This window comes from Leptonychotes weddellii, chromosome 3, assembly GCF_054177405.1.
Source record: "Leptonychotes weddellii isolate Sample4059 chromosome 3, ASM5417740v2, whole genome shotgun sequence".
NCBI lineage: Eukaryota > Metazoa > Chordata > Mammalia > Carnivora > Phocidae > Leptonychotes > Leptonychotes weddellii.
The window spans coordinates 3,448,004-3,463,458 of NC_138371.1; positions in this window are offsets into that span (position 1 = coordinate 3,448,004).

A 15,455-nucleotide genomic window follows, 5' to 3' on the forward strand; every position below is an offset into this window, starting at 1 on the left:
ATTTTGCCGCCGCAGGCTCTGTCTCTCTGTTACCAGGTGCCCAGCGCCCTTGGGTTCTGACCTTGATGTTCAACAGCGGGCTCCGAGCCACCGCTCGCTCTCTGCAGAACTGCTTTCACCTTCTTCAGTCACAAAGCCTTTTCCTGTCTTGTGACCAAGATTGCTGGGAATTGCTCAACACTGAGTCTACAGTTTGGAAGGAAAGAGAAGGCACAACAACTGGCCAGTTTTCCCTTGACTCTGATCATAAAATCAAGTTCAAGAGTGGTGTCATTCCACACTCACTGGAATAATGAGGTAAGAAAATGAAACGGAAGGGGTGTCCTTCAAGTGCTCATTATCTGATGCGACTCACAAAGAAATGCTTAGGAAATTGGAAGTGTGTGGGGCAGTCACATGACGGGGGGACTGGAGTCAATATGGCCATTGTTACATGTTTTGGGGTCAACGTTTGGTGAGTAGGGGGATTTTAAAAGGTACAAATTACTGTTCCTATTTAGCAAGTGTTGAAATGAGGCCGGCTATCAAGTCTGTGTACAGTACCTCCATAAGGTGCATGGATCAGTGTTTTAATACTATTTACCACAGTATTGAAAATTAAGACCAAATGCCAGCAAACAATGCACATTCTTCTCTATGTGAACTCTTTCTAATAATCCAGTCAGTACGAGGTTGAATTTCAAGTCTACCTAGAGAGCTAGATGAAAAATGAACAACGTGATCTTTGAAGGATTTAGTTTCACCCAAGGTACTCTGATGTTTTGTCTCCACACAGTATCTCTGTCAATGTAATATGGATAGTGGTCAGGGAATGTCAGAAGCCACAAGATGCTTGAAAGCACATTTTCACTTCATCTGCCTTTCTGACACGTTAGTTTAATTTCATCAGGGGGTTGAAGCTGATTTCCTGAAGCCATTTCCAGGGTCCTTGTGCAAAAAGTGAAAACCATTCCCATTCTTCCAAGACATGTGTTTGTTATTATGTAAAAATTCTCTTGTGCCATTCTGGCACTGACCCCACCACCCCACCATCACCGCCTCATGGATTGGCCTTAACCATTGTGTTTCAAATGCACTCATTTTCCAAGGCTTTCTGGGACAAGCATCAGCCCAGCACTCCCCAAAATGTAGGGAACTTTTCTACTCTGGGGTTCCATATCCCAGGCCTCACGCAGCTTTCTACCATGTGAGGGGGCTTGAAGGGGGTCACCGCATCACCACCAGGTGTCCTAACAGTCCAGGACATTGATCTCATTCTCCTTGAAAGAGGAGACCAAGGTCATCTCAGAGAGTGCAGTAGAACAGAACCATGAGGTGGGCCAGGGAACCTGGGGTACCTTTAGCAGAAAGCAGCCTACCTGGGTGTTGGGGTGCCTATGGTGGGGGCTTGGAGCCGGGCTGCCTGGGGTTGAGTCCTCTGCCTCTAATTCTGATACAGTCCATGGCCTCTAGCAAGTTATTTATCATCTTCCAAGCCCTCGGTGTTCCCATTATGAAACAAGCACCCATCTCATCGAGCTGATGTGGGGGTACAGTGAGCTAGAATATGTAATGCGCTAGGCAAAGGAGCTGGCACAGAAGAGGTGAGTAATAACTATTAGCTCTTACCATCTCTTGCCTGTCAAAAGCAAACCAACCAAATGTTTACCTCAAAGGCATTTGAGGGGTTAAAGGAGTTGAGGGGTGTAGAGTCATGGCTCATCTTGGGATGCTGAAAACATACAGTGAATGTTAACAATGGCAGCTCCTGCTAGTATTGGTATCTGCAGTACAGATGTGGTGGCCTTGGTCCTAGCTGGCCAGGTACCTTTCCTCATAGGAAGATCCAGGCATGCTCCCATGGAGGCCTTGGGTCCTCAGGAGATGGACAGACGTCCCAGGCTTCTGATGTGGACAGAGCCTCAGGGGAGACGTCAGTCTAAGCCCACAGAACAGATGCACAGTGCACAGGGCCAGGCTTCTCATGGAAACTGCTGATGGGCCAAGGGAAGTCAAAGGCATGTGTCCAATTACCCAGCTTGTTGCAGGTGTCCTCTTTCTAGTTGGAGAAATCAGATATCCTCTTTAGTCTTCCCTAACATTCTGTCAGAGTCAGGTCAGATTGAGCAAGCAGTGGTAGGCGCTTAGAAGAGAAAAGGTCAGAGTTTGATTGGGAACGGTGGTAGTTAAAGAAAGTAGGACCGACTGCCCACCAGTCATCCTTTTCTACGATGAATGTGGCTGGGCCACATTCAGATGCAGGGCCCAGGATGCATCTCAACCATGGTTTGACCAAAGCCCTGGGCCTCTGCCAAGTTCTAGTCCAAGGAGAGTGCAGAGAGGAGTTGAGCAGGGCCTCAAGGTTCACAGGGAGAGCATGGGCATAGTGTGTCCCATGTGGCACTCTGCCTATGACTGGGGCCCTGTTTTTTTCTGGAACCCCTCTGGGTCCATTTCTGTGCACCATGGTGGGGCCAGATCTATAGTCCTTCTCCTCGACTATGACAGTAGAGCCTCTCCTCAGGCTTGCCTGGGGAAGCGGGATCCACCTTCAAGGGACATCACTGCTTTATTGGCTACAGGAACAACCTCTGATTAATGCTGGAACTTAAACTTCAGGGTGGGGCCGGGTCTTCTTGGCCAGTAGCAAGTTATTGCTAACAATCAATTTGGAAACAAAACAGCTCAACCTCTAACTTTGAACATATTTAGCATGACCCTCATTTTACCTTTTTTTCTTTTTATTTCCCCCCTAAGAACTCTTGACTTTAATAAATAACTCTACATGAAGGGGATCTTAGAAAAGAAAGGAATCTGAATTTCTGATATCCAATAGTCTATTTTCTTTAGTATGTACTGAAGTTACTGAATGACAGAATGATTTCACAACTGTTCAAATCAGGCTAAAGAAAGGTGGGAAAAGATATTTCTGTCATTACAACAAGGCAATTAAGTCAACAAATAGGGCATTGATATAAATATATATATATATAAATACATATTAAATATAAACCAAGATTTAATAATTTCCAGAACTGTAAGCTAGTTCATCCTTTTATTTAAAAAGACAAAAATCCTTTTAAAATAGATTTTTTTAATGGCTAAAGTGCAATAACCATACTACAAAAGAGTGAGACAGTCCTACTGAACTGAAAAGGGCATCACAAACCTCCTCAGCTTTTCAGCAATGAGTCTTCTCCAAACACCTACTGCTGCATGATTACTTCCTTTTATTGTCATTTTACCGTTTTTCAAGGTGAGATAATCCCCCAGTTCCTCAAGGAGCTTCTCAAACGCAGGCAGGTTCCTGCCCAAGTGCAGATTCCCTTCTGCAAAACCCAAGGGTATAGGAGGAAGCAGTCATGAGATCAGGCTGAGGCATCATATGGAGCACCTCAGACCCTGGGGCAGGTTTCAGGAGCCTGGAAACTGGGAGGTCCGTAGGATAGAGTGATTAGCCCTACTGAGGTATCCACAGTCTCCTCCATGTAGCAAAGTTCAGCCACCAGCTTCATGGACATGAAGAGCCAATCATGAAACCAGAGAGGGGACCCAGAGGCCAGGAAACGGGCAGACCAGTGAAGCAGAAACTGAGACAAAGCTGACTCAGAGTTCCCAGATGAGAGGTACCAACCATCGACTTGCCTTCTGCCTGGGAGGAGAGTTGTAACTGTTCATACTTGCACTGCAGCTCACAACCATGCCATGCGCTTAGTATCTTCGGGCTCTTTGATTCCTTTCCCTACTCCCTCCAATAACTCAGAAAATATGACTGTGCAGGGCAGCCATCACTCCCACATCAGATGATGATTTGTTTCAGCACCAGTTTGAAAAAATGGAAATAGTTTGCTGGCTTTAATAATGCTCCAAAGAATGCATGACTACAGGAAGCTCTTTGTGGGTTTGAAATTTGGGGTTCTGAATATTTGGGCACAGTCCTTGCCAATCCACAATACCCCTGGGACAATTTTTGGTGAGCCAATGCTTGAGTGAATCCAAAGTGAGGATGGATGGGGTGCCAGACCTGGGAGATCTCCCAGAGAGGGGCCCTGGACCACCAGTGGCATCATCCTCCAAAATGTCCTGCAGATGTTGGAATAACTGACTGACTGACAGACTGACTGACTGACTAAGGCTGAATGAAGAATAGTGGGATGGAGGATGGAGAATAACTGGCTGTGCTTGAAGGGGGGATTTAAACCAGAGAAGAAGGCAGAACATCCCTTCCCGGCAAGGCCATTGCCACAGCCATGTGTTGGCTGTCAGTCTGTCCTAGCCCGTGAGATCGGAGGTGAGGTGAGGAAGAATGTACCGGACAGTGAGGGAACTCAGTCACCTGAGAGGTTCTTTCAAACCCTGGGAATCTATGACATGACAGTTGAAGAGGATCATCGAGAACCCACCCATGTTGACGTTTCTCTGAGCTTAGCCCCTGGGACTCCACTCTCTTCTCTTGCAGACCCTTGGACTGAGTACTCCTGCCATGCCCCTGCTGTGCTCCCTGTCTGTGTCCTACGCTCAGGCTCACACTCTGGCTTCAGTTCTGTTTATTGCATGGTCTGAAATTTGGTCTTTGTTCAAGACTCCTAGAAAAAGCTATCCCACTGTTTTGTAGGGATTTGCCTCTCAAGTTTAGTATCTATCTGAGTACCACTTTTCCCTCCCCCTGGGCATACCGTCCTGACACACTTTCTTGCAGTCAAAGACATGGTGTGACTAGATGCCCACAGACGGGAGGTTTCTCCAGAGCACTCTACAGAACATCAAATACATTCTGGAGACTTCAAGAAAATGTGTGGCTTCTATTTTTACCTTTGGGTAGTCAGGGGAGAGATACTCTAGCTCATAACTGTGGGATATGCATTGGCCTCAGGGATTCAGACCAGGGTAGGGAAACATAGAGGAAGTGGTCACCACCACCTCCTCCTTTGCTCGTGGAAGACATTTCCAATCGATCCCAGAACTCTTTCTCAACGAGCATGGATGTGGTCTCACGTCGCCGTTAGATTGGAGCTGACAATCGAGTGAATTTTTTGCTATCCTGGTTTTGTCCAGCCAGTTGTAATATGTGTTTTCAACAAAACTAAAGGATAATACAGAGTAAGGGGCAATGAGGCTTTTGTGGGACTTGCAGCAACACCCAGCAGGGACTGAGATAATCCAGCACATGGGGATCACCCACTCGTGCCTTGGCTTGAAGCTTACTTGGATGTGAAAGGGGCTCTACCCCTCTATTCACCCTCTTGCCAGGTTTTCAGAAGATCCCTGCCAGACTGCCTGGCTCACCAAAGAATAGAGAGGGACTAATCATCTGGCCACACTTCTACTTCTTGGGGCTGCCTATACTTGAGTCTTTGTCCCTACCTCACGTCCCTAAAGGGATCTGTGCCCCTGATTAGGGTTCTGGTTGGGGGGTGCCGTAGGGAAGAGTACTGGCTCTTGAGGGTCAGTGCTTTAATGAAAAGGGAAAATAGTTCTAACATTCTGGCAGCCAGGAAAATACCAGCCCTCCAATCTCCCCGAAGCAGCCTCCACGTCTTAATCCACCCACAAAGAGCCTCCACACATGGGCTCCAAATGGCCCTCAGGCTCCGCGCCTTTGACGGGCCTGGGTATGAAAAGTGTCCATCAGGCAGGACTTGGGCTATAATGCCAGCTGTGTAATGATATGATTATTGGATTTCCCTTGACTCTGTCTAATCCCTAGAGAAATAAGAATAAACTGGGTGCAATTTAGTCAAGGGCACACCACACACTGTAATGAGGGTGTTACTGATGCTCAGATGACCTTCATCATCCTCCCCGTGGGGAAAGAAGCAACGCCCAGAGACAGAAGCCCACTGGCCTCTGTGCTTATCCACAGGCCCCGTGCCCACTCGGAGCTCCTGCCCATCTATACAAATAGCGGGGTGCTCTACTGGGACAGAGGCACCTAGAGGAACATTTCTGGGAAGGATGCTTCTTTGCGATACAACTGCTGGTAGATTGCCACCCCCAGAAACCGTGAGAAGGAAGGAATAAGTAAGAAAATTACCAAATATGTGTATACGAACAAATATGTTCGTGCACAAGGAGTCTTTAGGCAAAAATATGTGTTCCTTCCAATGAAATGTGATATAAAATTATAATAGAAATCCTGTGTTATAACCAAGTAAAAGAAACTATCCAAATAAAAAATTCCCTAAAGCCTGACCCTATACTGTTAGTCTGGATGGGAAAGGCTTAATGGGAATGTTTAAATCATGTCGAAATTATAAGCCTATAAGATAGGGTGAGTTGCAAGTGAGGGTTCTCGTATTTGTCTCTCTGTCGAACACCTTGAAGATAAATCTCTGTGATGTGACTCATGATAAGAAATATCTATTTGTTCTTCACCCTGAATCTGGGCCCAGAGCTCCTAAAATCCTTGGAATTTCCCAAGTGAAAGAGTGATGAAAGTGTCCTTTGTCATGTTAATGAGGCGACTTTTGGAAAGCATCTAGATCACTTAAGGATGGGAGGGGAGAGGCTTTGGGATTGAGTTCAATAGCGAAGGACCAGTTATTGAATCAGTTGTCCTTGTGTAATGAAACCTCCACAAAACCCAAAGGTCAGGGTTCAGAGAGCTTCTAGGTTAGTGAACACGTGGAAATGTGGAGCAAGCTGTACATTCAGAGAGCATGGGCACTCCACATCCCTTCCGCACACATTCTTCTATGCATCTCCTCCATCTGCCTATTCCAGACTTATATCCTTCTCTAATAAACCAGTGATCCACTAAGTAAACTTTTCTCGGAGTTCTGTGAGCTGCTCCAGCTAATTCATTGAACCTGAGGACGGGTCTTGGGAACCTCTGATCTATAGCCGGTTGGGCCGAAGCACAGGGTCTCAGTTAGTGAGTTCTGAAGTGGGGTAGAAGGGCCAGTCTGGCGGGACTGAGCACTTACCTGAGGGATCTGATGCTGTCTCCAGGTAGACAGTGTCAGAGCTGAGTTAAATGCAGGACACCCAGCTGGTGGCATTGGAAAACCCCACACGGGAGCTGGTGTCAGAATCAGTGCCTCCCAGCCCCTCTGTTCTTTGTTATCACGAGGAAAACAAAAGGAATTCGGTAGACTTGCATTCCTAAGAATCAGTAGCCTTCTTTTTCTTTCCCTTGGGGTTCAGGAGCCAACAGATGTTACCCGGAGGACTTCCTTACACACCTTTATACTTGGTTGGCCTCAGAGACAGAGAACAAGACACGGCATCTTTTGTAGATTTGCCACGAGTTCATAGATCTGATCTTCAAAACAAACCCCTTCCGGATGAGGACCGAAGAGAGCATCAGTGGCGGCTCGGCATCTCAGAGCTGGAGAAGCCCCTCTTCCCAAGCGGGCACATAGGCCCGGTGCCAACATCTCTCCATTGAAAACCATCTCTGCAGGGCACTGGCAACAGGAAGTTTCCTCTTGTTTGTTTTGGTTTTCTGTGCTTGCACTATTGAAAATATAAGCTCTTTTGGCATTTAAAGCCTTTTGCAAGAATACACAGAATGGCGATTTTGATTAATAACAGTAAGAATAATTATGCAAGTGTCAGGGCCTGCAGGAGGAAGAAGCACTGCGTGTGAAGAGCCCAGGTCTGAGGACACACAGGGCAGCTCGACAACGAGCCATTCAGTGAGGCTGGAACCCAAAGTGCCCAGGAAGTGGGAGCGAGGTGAGGCCAGCGGGCACCTGGTCTGCCCTGCACAATAACAATGAGATGCATTTTAGGAAGCATCTAGCCCACATATCATTTCATTTAATCTCTCTAACATTGCTAGGAATTAGGTATCCTCATTCTCTTTTTGCAGATAAGAAGTGAAGCTCAGGAAGATGATAGTCTTATTTAAGATCCTATGATGAGCACGAGGGGAACTTGGGATCTAAAGCAGATCTGTCTGGCTGGCTTCTCAGTCCATGAACTTTCATATATAGATACGCATGGGAAAATTAATGCATGCACTCGTGGTGATTTTAAAGTATATCCGTGAATTCTTTGACACTCCTTCCTTTAAGAGGTAAAGCTTAGCTCTCTACCCCTTGAACGTGTGCAGGGCTTAGTGATGTTCTTCTATGGAATAGAATATGGCAGAGATGACAATATGTTACCTCCAAGGCTTGGTCCTAAAAGACATTGCAGTTTTCTCAGATTACTCACTCTGGGGGAAGCCAGCAGCCATGTCATGAAGATATGTTGGCAACCTGTGGAAAGATCCATGTGCAAAGGAGCTGAGGCACGGGCCGTGTGAGTAAGCTTGGAGGTGGGTCATCTAGCCCCGTTTGAGCCTTCAGATGACTGTGTCCCGAGCCAACATCTTGATGGCAACCTTGATCCACAACATCCCTGCTCAGTCGCTCTAAGATTCCTGATGCACAGAAACTGTGAGATAATAAATGTGTTAAGAAATTCAGTTTGGGGGCAGTTGGTACAGAGCGATAGAAAACTAATACAGCATGATTTACAAACACAGGAAATATAGATGCATAGGAAGTAAGAAATGTAGCCTCCCTTCCTTTGTCTTCGCCTGCATCCCCCACACAGACAGCCAGCTAGTGGTCTGGAATATACCCTTCCAGTGCATTTTGCCTCCAGTAAAGGGCTTATGAACTAAATAAGGCTGTGGGCCTTATTTAGTGGACTGAGTCCTTCTCACATCTGGTCACTATGACCTCTGCTTCCATAGTCACATCTCCTCAGGCTCTGACCCTCCTGCCTCCCTTAGGAGGATTCCTGTAGGCACATTGGCTTCAGCTGCATCACCCAGGATAATCTCCCTAACCCGAGGTCTTTAACTTCATCACATCTGCCTTCGGCCATATGGGGTGACTTAGCCTCTCGAGTACCTGAGAGAGAGGAGAGATCATGAGTAGGCGTGCACTGTAGAAAGATCACCCAGTATTTGCAGAAGCAGAGAGTAAAGTGGGTAAGACAGGAGGCAGCCTCAGTGCTGGAGAAGGGGAATGAGAGGTGGGGGACGGATGGGAAGATGCGGGACCACAAAGGCAAAGTCTAGAAATGCTCAGAGGTAGAACTCACAAGACCTACCCCCTTCCTCCAACCTCTTCACACACCAAGGTCAGGCATAGGGAGTGTTCAGGAATCATTTGCTCATTTGAATGAGTCTGACTTCAGTGAAGATGGACACTAATCCACGTAACCACTGAATTTTAGAGATGTGCAGACCAGAGAAGTTAGAGGAGAGCCCCAAGGTCTACAGAAGAATCATGCAGACGTCAGCCCTGACGCCCACACCACTGTTCCGGATGCACAGAGCTAACGATAGGCATTCATCAGCACTCAGTGTCCGCCAGGTTCTGTGCTAAGAGCCCCATGGACATTGCACATTTTCTCAACATTCCTGTATAATAAATACCTTCATGATCTTCATTTTACAAACGAGAACAGGGGTCCGCAAACTGTGGGCCAAATCTGGCGGCTGCCTGTTTGGGTAAATAGTGCTTTTTGGGAACGAAGCCACACCCGCTGTTTGATATCTTGTCTACGGCTGCTTTTGCAGCACAGCGGCCAGGGGCAGTAGCTGCTATCGAGACCCGATGGCCAAAAATCTTTGCTCTCTGGTCCTTACCAAGAGAAGTGTGTTGACCGCTGATGCAGACCCCACATCGGGAAGCGGAGCAGCATTTGCTCAGAGCCAGCGAGCAGAGTGGTGCAGCCGATCGCAACTGGGGTTGGGTCTGACTTTAGAGTCCTTTAGAGTCTAGTGCTGCTGAATGTGCTCAGGAGGGGTGACCGCCCGGTCCACGTCTTAGAGCAGCACAGAGCAGCTCAGAGAAGCTGCAATTTGAGGTCGGTAGAGGCTCCCGGAGTGTCTGAAGAAGGCCAGGGAGGGTGGGGGTGCACACTTATGTCGCGGCAGCCTGGCAGGGGGGCCTTGGGAGACTCCGTGTGCTTGTGCTCTGCATACCTGCCTGCAGTGGAGAGGTGGGCTCTGCGTCTCCAACTGGAGCGGACCCCCTGGGAAGGGAATGCATCTGAGCTGCTGGCTGTGCTCGGAGAAGCCGTCCTCGTCCTCGGCAGACCCGGCTGCCCAGACACCAGCACAGACGATCTCCTGTGCTTTTGGTGCTCCCGTTTGCACTCTCTTTCCTTAGGCAATTTCCGTTGCTATGTCTAAACTCTCACTCTCTTGGTGCATGGGTTTTTTTAAGCCTGCCTTTGATGGGGTTCAGGCTGGCTGGCCCAAGCCCAGAGGTGGACCAAAGGGAGCACAGTAGAGAGGAACAGAGTACAAGGAGAAGATGCAGCCATGCTCGCCCTGCACATGTTGAGCAAAAAACTGAGGCAGGTAGGAGACAAGGCCCATGCTGGCCCTCTACCAAGAGGCCAGAGCCATGAAAGATCCGGTAGTAGATACCAGTTTGGAGTGGGGGGCTGCCAGCAAGAGCAGCTTTGTCTAGACACCCTGGATCTGCCCTCTGTGCCCCATGCGCTACTCTGTCCTCATACGGCTTGGTCTGTCTATTGCATGGACCACTAGGCAACAGGGCATTGGCATAGATACTAGAAAAGAGCATTGTCAGTCTGGGTCTGCTCAGGCAAGGGGGCTATCCTGGCCCTTGCCCCGCCAAGCAGAGCGGTGGGTGCCTGGCGTGTGTGCCTGTGAATGTCAGTCTCACAGCCTCCCCTCCCATCTTTAGATTCTTCTGCCTCTGAGCTGAAAGGGTCTGGTCTCCAGGAGGTCCAGTGCATCATCCTGGGGCAGGGGAGCTGGTCCTCTAACAATTCAGTCAAGAGTTAGTACTTCAGCGGGCATGGCAGGATGTGATTCAGGGGGGTGGGGAGGCACGGGAACTCCGTTGATCCAACATTTATGAAGCTTCCACACTGTGCCCAATCTAGTGGTAGGGGATAGAAATGCAAGATGAGCTAGATATGGACTCTGCCCCAAGGAGCTTACGTTCTAGTAAGACCTATACACAGGACAAGGAGATCCAGATTGGCATGATATGATAGAATAATGCCTCCTCCTAAAGACGTCCATGTCTTAATCCTCCCCCCACCCCCGTGGCTAAGTCACCCCACATGGCCGAAGGCAGATGTGATGAAGTTAAAGACCTCGGGTTAGGGAGATTATCCTGGATGATGCAGCTGAAGGCCAATGTGCCTACAGGAATCCTCCTAAGGGAGGCAGGAGGGTCAGAGCCTGAGGAGATGTGACTATGGAAGCAGAGGTCATAGTGACCAGATGTGAGAAGGACTCAGTCCACCATGCTGGCTTTGCAGGTGGAGGAGGGCACACGAGTCAAGGGACACAGGCAGCTTCTAGAACTAAAAAGGAGGGGTATGTATTCTCCCCTAGAGCCTCTGGAAAAGAATGCAATCCTGTGGACACCTTGGTTTTAGCCCAGGGAGACTCGTGTGGACTTCTGGTTGCCAGAACTGCAAAATAATAAAGAAATAAAATATAGTAATTTGTTAGAGCAGCAATAGGACACTAATACGGATCTCAGGCGGGCACGGCAGTGTGCCTGGGGGCTGTGGGAGCATGGAGGGGCAATGTCAGCTCAGGTTCCAGGGAATCTTCCTGGAAAAGCTGCCCACGTTGAGTTTTGAAGGGTGAATAGGAGCTGGAGAGGCCCAGAGAGAGGCCATTCCAAGCAGACAGAAGAAAGGAGTAGGAGCGCCATGAGGTAAATGAGGGGACCTGGCCCCCCAATTCTGTGTCAATAAAGCAGGAGGGTGAAGGAAAGAGAAAGGATGAAGCTGAGGAAGCATGTGGGGAGCCTGTCTACGCAGGCCTTTTAGGAAGCACAGGTGAGGAAGTTGGTCACATTAACAGGGATTATGTTTGCCTTTCAAAGGCACACATCAGAAATACATGCTTTAATTATATCTGCCAACAACTGGCTTAATTATCATCGCTGGCTCTCAATTAGGTATTGAACCCATCACGTCATTCAAAGAAAAAAAAAAATCTACTGTCTGTCCAGTCAACCCATGAACCATACATATCAAATTATCATTCTGACTCTTTAAAATAGGGAAGTGAGGGGTGCCTGGGTGGCTCAGTCGTTGAGCGTCTGCCTTCGGCTCAGGTCATGATCCCAGGGTCCTGGGATCGAGCCCCGCATCGGGCTCCCCGCGCGGCAGGAAGCCTGCTTCTCCCTCTCCCACTCTCCCTGCTTGTGTTCCCTCTCTCACTGTATCTCTCTCTGTCAAATAAATAAAATCTTTAAAAAAATAAATAAATAAATAAATAATAAAATAGGGAAGTGGATGGAATCAAGCCATCGTGTTATCTTGTAAGCATGGTGGCCCCAATTTTCTGGACCATATCGGAAAAACCCCAAATCCTGGGAAAGCCCGGATAAGAGCCCCCCACCCGTCCGAGGAGCCGCTTGCTAATTTTGTAAGGACAGGATGATTCTTATAAAACACAGAGCAGTCACACCTGTCTTGGATACAGCAGAGGCTCTGACCTGACCCCACCTCTGCCATGTACCGCCAGGGGGGCTTCGGGCAAGCCACGTAACCGTCTGACCTCAGTTTCCCCATCTAAAGAGTCGGGTTGATAAACACCAAGGTCGTTGCACTCTGAATGTTAAATAAAATAACAAATGTAAATAAAGAGTGCCCCCCGTAGCCCGAACACTCCGTGCTCTGCTCCTCAAGGTGTAGTTGACGGGAAGATAAGCCCCGTTGTCAGCCCCAGGCATCGCGAACACCACAGTGGGCTGGGCCGAAGCAGATGCCGAGGGACCCCCGCGTCGCGACCTGCTGGGACTGCCGGGCTTCTTCCAAACGGAGAGACCCGCCTCGTCTGCATCTGTGCAGCAGGCAGGGCTGAGCTAAGACATGATGAGCAAGTAAATTCCCAAACAAACCCAGATTCCCATGGAAGAGAATTGAAAAAGGTCAGGGGGGTTGGGCTTCTTCAGCTGCTGTTCCCGCCCTGGGCTGTGCCCGGGATGCTCTTCCTGTGCACTCGGCTCCTTTTGACCCTCTCCCGGCGTCCTTGGCAGGCCTGCTTCGCTGGGCTTAAGTGTGATCTTCCCTGACGCCAGGGTCATTTAAGATGTCACCGTGGAGATTGCCAGACCTCCCCAGAGCTGACTCTTTCTGTTCTCATTTCCAGGCCATTAGCATCCACCCCAGACACACGCACATTCACAAGAACTCCCCTCCTTTAGGTTTCTTTAGAATATATTTAGCAGATCTATTTTATTTCACGGGTGAGCATTGCCGAGCAGAGCTGTCTCCATGATGCCAGAAGGGTAAGAACGATTCAAACTGGTTACTTAGCGTCGGCTGCCCCTGATTTCCAGTTACAGTCTAAGGTCATGGAGGCCATCTGCAAATTCCTGGACGCAGAGGAACATCAGGCCCGCCGCTTCGATAACCGTTGCCTCTGTCCCCCCTCCCGGTCTGCGGACTGTTTTTACTTTCTATTTACATCTGTGCAGCTTTACGCTTACTAAAACCCACGGCTGGTCTAGCTGACCCCTCTAATGAACATCCTGTTTCTCTTTTCCCACTCACTGCAAAGCTTCATGTTCTTATTTTCACGAGACCATCATTTTTTAGAGAGTCTGGACTGTGCACCAGGCAGAGTGCTAGGTGTGGGAGTGCGCAGTGACGGAAACAAAGCTCCTGCCCTGGGGATGCTCGCGGCCAGGTAGGGGAGACAGGCCACTGGTAAGCAGGTGATAAGGTACTATGGTGGGTGCCACACACAGGCAAAGAACCCATAGTTCTATGGGGTAAGAGGCATCATGGAAGGCTTCCCAGAGGAGGTGATAGTCCGTTTCATCTTGACCGTGTGGACTCGGAAGCTCCTGTGAAACGCCCAGGTATAGATGTCCAAGGGGCAGGTCCGCGTAGCTGGAAGTTCAGGCACGGGATCTGAGTGGAGCGCTCCCCTGGCGTGTTGTCAACCCCCTGAAATCCACAGATGGAGCTCTCCCTCTGTCACCATGTCTCTCTCCATAGTCGTGCGTGATCTCCTTTCTTTTGAATCCCCTTTGAAGCCTTTCTCCATATACATCCCCTTGGCCATCTGAAGCTTCTGACATTTCCCCTGCCCGGTCCCTGTGTCCTAACCTCCTCCCTGGTCAGCAGCTCTGGTGCAGCCCTCCTGGTGGTTCCCCTCCTCTGTCTCCAACCACCTCGTCTCTGCACTTCGCTTACTCCATTCCCCCTTCCCTCTGGCCCATTGATCAATAAAATAGACAAAGGTCCATTAAGCTTTTACATGTGAGAAACTTGGGCTGGAGTGGGACAAAGGTCCGGGTGGTGGGACGGGGAGAATCAGGGCAGTGCAAACATGGCTAAGGCCTGGCCAGGAACTAAGGAGCTTGCCATTTACTGGCCAGGTGAGATGAGCACGAGTGAGAAGGAAGCAAGGAACCGAAGGCAATGTGGAAAACATGAAAAGAGAGGGTCATGTGTAGAGTACAAGGGGTTTCCGAACAGGGAGAGGCCTTTTCTGGTAGTGAGGGGACAGGAAGACTTCTTTCAGGAGAAGACTTTCATCTCTGGGGATAGTGGGCATCACACTTCCTTTATGTCCCTTGTGGGCCTCTGTTATTACACTTGTCACTGGGGGCTGCCCTCTGTTTATGTCTGCCTGCCTCCCTAGACCGTAAGTGCTAAGAGGTCAGAAATCACTTTCTGCTTACCGCTGTGCACCTGTTTCCTGGCACACCCAGGTACCTGGTGGATGCACAGTAAACGCAGGTGCAGGTGAACCATTCTCAGTAATCTCTGCAGCATCACTTAGTGTCTAGCATTCTGCTCTTTTCTCCCTTACGCTCTCCATTAGGAAATGCACCTGTTGCTGGCAACAGGTCTCGGTTCTGGGTGTGTGAGGTTTAGCCCACATTCCTCATTGCACATCGCAGACAGCCTGCCTAGCGTATGCACTGGCCCATGTCTCAAGCCAGCCATGTGATCTCTCACCAATAGGGACCTGTGTTGGTGTTATCCCTACACCTGCCCAAAACACAGATTTAGAAGAGGGTTGTGTGCTGGTAGTTTATATTGGGAAGTCAACCAGGTAGAGGAGTGTGGATCTGGGAAGAGTAGATAGGGAAAGAGGAAAAGCCAACACACGATATCCTCTGCCCTGTGATATCAAGCTGGCCCACCCCAGTGGGACATGGTGCAGAAAGAGTAGAGCATCTCAGACTTGTCCACCCACAGGATGAAATGGAGAAGCACGCACCACCAGTGCCCATCTCCCCGTGCTTGAGGGTTGGTCCACACGATGTCGGCCCTCCTAAACTTCAGAGGTGCCATGCAGGATTGCCAGCCAGGTTTCCAGAGGCATCCGCCATGAGAAGTAGGAGACGAGAGGCTTACTCTCGAGATGAGCTGCTGTCAGCACGCTGACCAAAGTCTGCCTGCAGCTCTTCACCAGAGCCAAGGCTGGGATCAGGGGTAGGGCCACCATGACGGTAGAGCAGGGCCTACGTGGTGTCTGATGCAGACCCGTGTCCACCTGCAGTACT